We start from the raw sequence: 8,294 nt of genomic DNA on the forward strand, positions 1-8,294 counted from the left end.
GTATTTTATTTCTTTCTCTCTTTCTTCTTCCTCTTCTTATCCACCTAGGTGATATGAGTGCATTGTATCTTTTAATGTCTAAAATAAGCATCTGAGGGAGTATTTGGTAGCATCAGTCTATTCTTGAGGAACATAAGGCAGGAAAAAAAACTTAGCAATGTTATACACATGAAATATTTTGACTTTTGAGTTTTGCCTAGTTTCTTCCCATATAGCCCCAGGATATTGAAAGCAATTGCCACAATTTGGTTCACCATTTTCAGGCACCTCTCATTAGTGCCTAAAAGGGCTCATTTGCAAAATAATAGTGGAAATGATAACAACAACAATTCAAAAATAACCATAAACTGCTGAATGGCATAGTGATAGCAAAGAAGATCAATGACCACTCACTCACTAAAACATTACATAGATTATGCAGCAATCTGCATGTTTGTGTATGTAAATGTGTGTGTGTGTGTGTGTGTGTGTGTGTGTGTGTGTGTGAGAATGCATAGGTTTGGGTAGGTGAGTGTATATATCCCAGTGTTCATTGTCTTTCTACTGAATAAGTGGAAATGAAAAATGTTGACTCCCAGACAGACTTTAACCTACAAATTCTCCTCTGTCTCCTCCATCTTTTGCACTATATTGTTTGGGATTTATTAAACATATCCTTCTTCAATAGCAGTAATTATGGTCCTCTCCAACCCTTGTTGCAGGCTGTTCCTCCATTCTACCTACAGAAAACATACCCTAAATGCCAGTGTTGGGATTCAGAATGAGTTGCCCCTAGATGTGCCACTTTGCCAGCAGATTATTTCAAGCTGAAACTCATCAGGCTCAAAAGACTCAGGAAGAAGCTGACCTTCTTCCTAACTACCTAAAAGAATTTAGATATAGGAACTGCGCCTGAAAGACAGCTATCACCTTTGGTAACTACAGTATAACATGAACTATGTATTGTAGAAAGGGAGGAATTTAGCAGAATTCATTAAAATTCCTCTCTATGCCCCAGTGTTTCTGTATGGACCAGCAAACATTTGTTTACCAAAAATTTACTCTTTTTCATCTTCTTGTGAATTGCTTTTTTTCTCTCTGAAGTCTCAGACCCCTGTGCCCTTCTCCTTAGTTCAAGATGACATATAGACACTTTATTTTGCTGGTCTGTCTTTGGAATCTCATGTTTATGTTCAGAGAAACACTAGTTTCTCTGAAATTTTTCTTGGTTGATATATTTATTTCCTCTTGCTGCTACAATAAGTTAACATAAGCTTCCTGGCTTAGAACAACATGAATCTATTGTCCAAAAGTTCTGTAGGTCAGAAATATCACTGAGCTAAAATCAAGGTGTTAGTAGGACTGCTTTCATTTTGGAAGCTCTAAGGGAAAATAATTTCCTTGCCTTTGTCTCTTCTAAAGTTGACCTGAATCCCTTGGCTTGTGTTCTTTTCCTCCCTATTCAAAGCCAGCAGTGTAACATCCTCAGCTATCTCTCTGATTCTGACCCTCTTCAAAAGCCCTCTGTAATTACATCAGGCCAGCCAGAATAATCATAGATAATCTTTCCATGTCAAGATCCTTGGTTTAATCACATCTTCAAAGAACAAAATTTCTTTTGCTATGCAAGGTAATATATTCACATGTTCTGGGGATGATAACATGGGTGTCTTTGGAGGGACAACATTCTACCTACCACAGATGGAAACAAATCCCATTTCTGTCATTATATTTCCATTAAGTGTTTAGACCACTTTTACATGTAAAATGTAATAGAGATTTATGCACATTGTTTTCTGTTGTGGTTTCATTTCATCACATTCCTTAAAAGTTAAAATCACAGAGACCATTGAAATATTAATCTCTTCCATTCTATTTTTGATACATGAGGATAGCCCTAACTCTTGGATAGCTCCTGATTTCTATATCACCCAACATGAGTTCAGTTTGTTAAACTGAATTTAAAAATGTTGGGAGTGATCACATTAACCTATAAGTTAGGCAGAACAGTAAAAGCAATGAATAAAAGAGATACCCTGTTACGTGATTTTTTTTTTTTTTTATTACGAGGCAGAATAAGATTGGCAATAACTCCAAGCTGTGGTCTTTCACCAAAATTAAGTCTAGAATGTGACTTTTGAGGGTTGGAATATTTTCTAAATAGGTGTGTTTTCTAAGACAGGATGCCATCATATTTGAGGGGCAAATATCTATGATAGCTGTTGAGAAAAAAAAATTAGAGTCATTTGAGTCTCATCTTTAATCTTGATTGCTTTCTAAGATCATTCTTGGGATCAGAGGGTGATTACTGTGATTTTACCTCATATGGAAAGATTTAAACTCTCTTTAGATGATATTCCAAACCAATGTCAATAATAAATCTGTTTAATGCTTATTTTAGAATTAAAGAAGGAATTAGTCATAAAGATAACTAATATCCCTGGTCTCAATTTCTAGAGGAGTGAAGAGTTGTATTCTTTCAGGGACTATGGTTAGGGGAGATAATAGAGAACATGATAGATGATTTCTTCAAATTTAGAGAAAAATAGTTGAATTTTCCCACTGATCATGGTCACCATCACGCCTGGCACCCAGAAGAATTTCAAAGACCTAGACAGATATTTTTAATCTCCTCAGTTCTCTGTAAGGAGAAATATATCCTGTTTTAAAGAAATGAAAACACAACATTTTTTGGTTCAAAGTATTGTGCTATTTTTTTCCCAAGACTATCCCCTATGACCTCCCTAAAAGACATTCACTAATATCTTCAATTTTCAAATACAGACATTAAGCAAATGAGGTTAAATAACATGAAAAATGCAAAATCACTAATACGAATTAATAAATATTTTGGTGCCTAAAAAGATAACACTAAGAAAACTCATTAATTTTTAAATAAATAAGTTGTTAAATTAGCCATCAAAAATACCCATCATATTGAAAACATGTCATATGTTAAGTTTTCTGACTTAGCAAGAGCTGTTACGTGGGCAGCAATGTTTGCTAAAAAAAAGGATATTCAATTTTAAACTAAATAAGTTACTCATGGCCAAATTATTACAAAAGCCAACTATAAAAAGTCTTCTAATTTATTATAAAAACTGACATTTTAAAGCTTTTTAATATATTTTGTATGATGCAGATTTGGACTTCTGAAGGTCAAAGTGCTGGACAAGAACCTACAAAGATTAAAAATAAAACCTACCTCCTTCTTATTAAATGTATTTTATACAAATTTAATTTTTTCCCCAGAATGTCTATTTTAAAACCTGCTGCCATCAGTTACCAAAATCTAGTAAGGTTGACTCTCACTTGCCAAGGAGTAGGATTCTGGGCAAAGAAGAACACTGTTTGAGGAGGACACACGACAGTATGTTTCTGAAAGACAGGTGGGATAGTTACATTTGTGTGTCAATTCAGCTGGACGGTGGTACTGAATCTGTGGTAAAACATTCTGAATGTTGCTGTGAGGTGTTTTGTGATGTAACTAACATTTAAATTGATGAACTTTGAATAAAGCAAATTGCTCTCCATAATGTGATGGGCCTCATCTAATCAGTTGAAAGCTTTAATTAAATAAAAACTGACCCCCCACAAGCAAGAGGGAATTCTGCCAGCAGATGACCTTTGGACTTGAATTGCAGATTCCTGATTTACCAATCTCTATAATTGTGTGAGCCAGTTCCTTAACATAAATACACACACACACACACACACACACACACACACACGTATATACACACCCTCTTGGTTCTGTTTCTCTAGAGAACCTTGACAAATACAAAGAGAGAAGGGGGTGATTAATGTCCCATAAAAAAATGAAATAGAAAACAATGGATCACAAATATAGTATCCAAAGTAGTATCTACCATAAAGATGAAAAGTGACCTGCATGGGTGAGACAAGGGAACGAACATCTCTTCGTTACCAAAAATTGTACTTCTTCCTTCAAAATTTAACCCCCTTAGCCTTAATAGGAGATATTCATCATCACCTTTAATTTTCAAGTAATGATATCAAGGCCTGTAAAGCTAAATAATATACAGCCTCAAGCAACCACAAAGTTTTGGAAAAATGCATAAATTAGACCTTTATTATAGTTGTGCTTTTTAGTTTACCTAGGATCTCAGACCTAATCTGATAAAACCCCACACATGACCCAAAACCATTACTGCTACCTAACCAGATATTTAGGTATGAAGCTCATATATCATGGGCTAACTGTTACATTAAACTCAAGATGCATTACTGGTATGTTTCACAGTTGAAGGCCCCTAATGAATTTGCACATCACCACTAGTTTATGGGATATAATTTATGTGAAGTGTCAAAAATATAAGTGTACATATGGCTTTCAGGTATCGTTTATATGTAGTTCTAAATAACTGCACATATAACTGAGTCAATTATTGAAAATTAACATTCTGGGGAGGGGGGTGAATTCATACCTACAGACATCATGCTGGGCTCTTGCAATGGAAAGAAACCTTCTCCAATGGCCCCTCTGTGGCTGTGGTTTATTACCTCGATGATTTTGTTGCTTGTTGTAACCCAATATGTATGTTAGTATACCTTAAGGAATAGGTTGTCGTCCGATTTATTAGTTGGAGTATCTTACATCTTTCAATGGTAGGGAAAATTTTATATTGACATATCCAGAGTTTTTATTGAAGTTATATTAGTCCTATCTATCAGAGATATGCTAGAAAATCTATAACTTCCACCAAAATGTTGCCCATGTGAGCAATTCAGTTTATGAAGTGCAATCTTCTAAGGCAGGCTTAGGGCCTCGTGATTCATTTTTCAACCTATGTGATGTTTAATGATTTTGTCAAAATAAAAACTAATATACAGTTCTATGTCCATCATCAAATTATGCCATTCAATTTATAGCTTACACTATGAAAAAAGACATCCAGATATGGAGGTTTGAGGAGTACGAAATAGCTCCAGTCTATGCAATTCTCCTTCCTTTGACACAGATGTTTGTAGTAGGTGAGAAGTTATTTGGTTTATTATTACACTGGGAATTTTTTATAACCGAGTAATGACATTGTTTCATTATGTCAAACATGTAGATATCTACCTGGGGTATACTGTTGGACCAAAAAAATGATTATTAAAAAAATGAAACTATATAAAACAAGAGGGAAAAGGGCTGAAAGGTCTTTATCACATTGTTTAAACCAATCTTAAATTCCATTTTCTAAACTACTGAACAGTAATTCCCAAACATATTCATTTTTCTTAGCCATCATAGAATATCAAGAAGAATTTTTGCAAGTTGTGTGTGTGTGTGTGTGTGTGTGTGTCTGAGTGTGTGTTATGAGCTCATGCATGCACAGACATTTTAAAAGGCTGAATATAATTCACATTCCATTTGTATCTTCTTTGTTACATATTGTTTTCTTAAGAATTGGATATTGTTAAATAATGTCAAGGAATGAAAACTTCCATAATTAAAAAGGAGAAAACTAATATGGTTCTCTCTTTGGAGGATAAGATTTCCGCAAATAAAGTTACACTGGTCATTTAGATAATGGTATTCCTAAATCAGCCCTGATGATAAGTCTAGTGTATTTTCACCTTCTGAATTGATGAAAAGCAACCTTACATTTCAAGTAGGTGAATTTCTGAGTTCCTTGTTTTCCTCTTCTTAGAGTGAGGGATTTAATATTTGACAACATCCTTCCAAGATCCTTTAGATTTTTGTGTACCACTGTGAGATACACAGGGAATTAGACCCACTCTGTAACTCCCTACAAATATTAACCCAGGTTCACTTCAAAGGCACGTGCTAAGATTTCTCATGACCATGCATGAAGACATTTTTATTTTAACATTCTGAGAAAGCATATAAAGCTTGGAATGATTCAACAACTAGCCCAGAGCCTCACACTTAATTAGTAGGGAATTCAGACTCATACTCAGATTTGTCAGAGTCAAAGGCCTATGTTCTTTATGGAATATTGCACAGCTTCTGGAAGTTTCAGAATGCCAACTGTAATGGGGTAAAGTCACAGACACATGTCAGATTTAGCATGTATCACCAGAATGTTCAGCACAAAGCATCGATCCCCCATGCATGACAGATCCTGCCACTGATCATTTTGCCTTTTTCTCATACACAGCACATGACTCCAAAAACAAGGCTCATGTGGAAAATGAATTTACATTTTCAATTATGTATCTGTTCCTGGATGTATTAAAACAGATTCATCTTTAATACCATTCTAACCAATTTTTTTTATTACTGGTAACTAGAGAGAGTTTATCAAGAGGAAGCAGATAAGGATTAAAAATAGAATCTTAGGATTTTGTCATCAGTATTATGGCTCAAGAGCAATGAAATGTTGGAGATCCCAGGAAATAAAAGCTGCCACATGGAAAAATTAATAGTTCAGAGGGTTTCGTAATAGAATTGCTCTAGGGAAAAAAAAGAATCATTAGTTCAAGTGACATACAAGCATACCTCTTTTTCTTTTAAGTTTGTTTATTTTGAGAGAGAGAGAGAGAGAGAGAGAACACATACATACATGCATGTTGGGGAGGGGGGGAAGGACAGAGAGAGGGAGAGTGAGAGGACAGACAGAATTCCAGGCAGGCTCTATGCTGTCAGTGCAGACCCCAATGTGGGACCTGAGGTCACGAACTGTGAGATCATGACCTGAGCTGAGATCCAGAGTCAGATGCTTAACCAACCAAGCTACCGAGGTGCCCCCAGCATACCTCCTTTTTATTGCATTTTGCTTCATCGCACTTTGCAGATATTGTTTTTTGTTTGTTTGTTTGTTTGTTTTTTACAAATTAAAGGTTTGTGGCAACCCTGCATCTAACCAGTCCATCAGCATCACTTTTTCAACAGGATTTGCTCACTTTGTGTCTCTTTGTCACATTTTGGTACTTCTCATAGTATTTCAAAGTTTTTCATTATTATTATATTTGTTATGCTGATCTCTGGTCAGTGATCTTCGATGTCACTATTATAACTGTTTTGGGGCACCAAAACCCAGGCCCTTTAAAATGGCAAACTTAACTGAAATGTTGTATGTGTTCTGACCGCTGATGTGGTGGAAATAGTAAGCCAGAAGTGGTGCCTGGACATGGGACTGGATTGCTGCAATCTCATGATAAAACTTTAACGGCTGAGGAGTTGCTTCTTATGGATGAGCAAAAAACTGGTTTCTTGAGATGGAATCTGCTCCTGGTGAAGATGCTGTGAAGATTGTTAAAACGACAACAAAGGATTTAGAATACTCTGTAAACTTAGCAGGCTTTGAGAGGACTGACTCCAATTTCGAAACAAAATCTACTGTGGATACAATGCCATCAAACAGCTTAGCATGCTACAGAGAAACCATTCATGAAAAGAAGAGTCAACCGATGCAGCAAATTCTACTGTTGTCTTTTTAAAGAAACTGCCACAGCCACCCCAAACTCCGGCAACCACCAGCCTGATCAGTCAGCAGCCATCAACGTCGAGGCAAGAGTCTCCATCAACAAGATTATGACATGATGAAAGCCCAATGATGACTAGTACTTTTTAAATTATCAATGAAGGATTTCTCTTTTTTCCAGAGAAGTCTGTGCTTTTATTAGCCAAACAGGCTACTTCAGAAGGATGAAGCAGGACGAGTGGGTGGCCCCAACGCTAGGCTTGCCATGCTTCACAAGCTTAGAGGTAAGGGAGAACTCACCCAGGTAGTAGCCAATCATCTCAGGCTTTATTTCCACCTGACTGAAGGTCTTGCCACTGTAAACACCCACCATGTTGCCCCCCATCACAGGCAAAATGATCATGTCCTGAAGGCATGCCTTAACCACCTTGGGCTTCTCCATTAGGGAGGACTCCTTATTGGCCTTGTGCAGGAGCTTCAGCAGTGAGAGCTGCTTCCTCTGCAAACCCTCTGTTGCTGAAAGGCAGTGTGCAGCTGCATCAACTGTTCATAGGACCTGCCCAGCAGCTGGTCAAGGTTCAAGCTGCAGGAGGTGAACTTGCTTCTTCTTCTGCTCCACTTATGCCATCTTATCAACTCTTTGCAAAGGACTATTTTTTAAGCAAAGATATGTACATATTTTTCTAGATATAAAACTATTGCACGCTTAACTTTATTGCACAGTATAGTGTAACATAAGTTTTATATGCACTGGGAAACCCCAAAATCCATTACTTGCCTTATCACCATACTTGTTTAACTGCAGTGGTCTGGAATCAAATCTATGTTATCTCTGAAGTATGCCTGTGTTACATTAGAGCATGGAACAAATGGATGTCCAATACTAGCAGAGAAGAATACCACAGAAGTTTGGAAGAA

General features: G+C 36.6%; 1 pseudogene; it reads right to left on the reverse strand.

Moving 5' to 3' along the window:
* Positions 1–7,547: 7,547 nt before the first annotated feature.
* LOC115503402 lies at positions 7,548–8,004 on the reverse strand (annotated as a pseudogene).
* Between the last annotated feature and the right edge of the window lie 290 nt (positions 8,005–8,294).

The sequence above is a fragment of the Lynx canadensis genome, chromosome E2, assembly GCF_007474595.2.
Source record: "Lynx canadensis isolate LIC74 chromosome E2, mLynCan4.pri.v2, whole genome shotgun sequence".
Lineage (NCBI taxonomy): Eukaryota > Metazoa > Chordata > Mammalia > Carnivora > Felidae > Lynx > Lynx canadensis.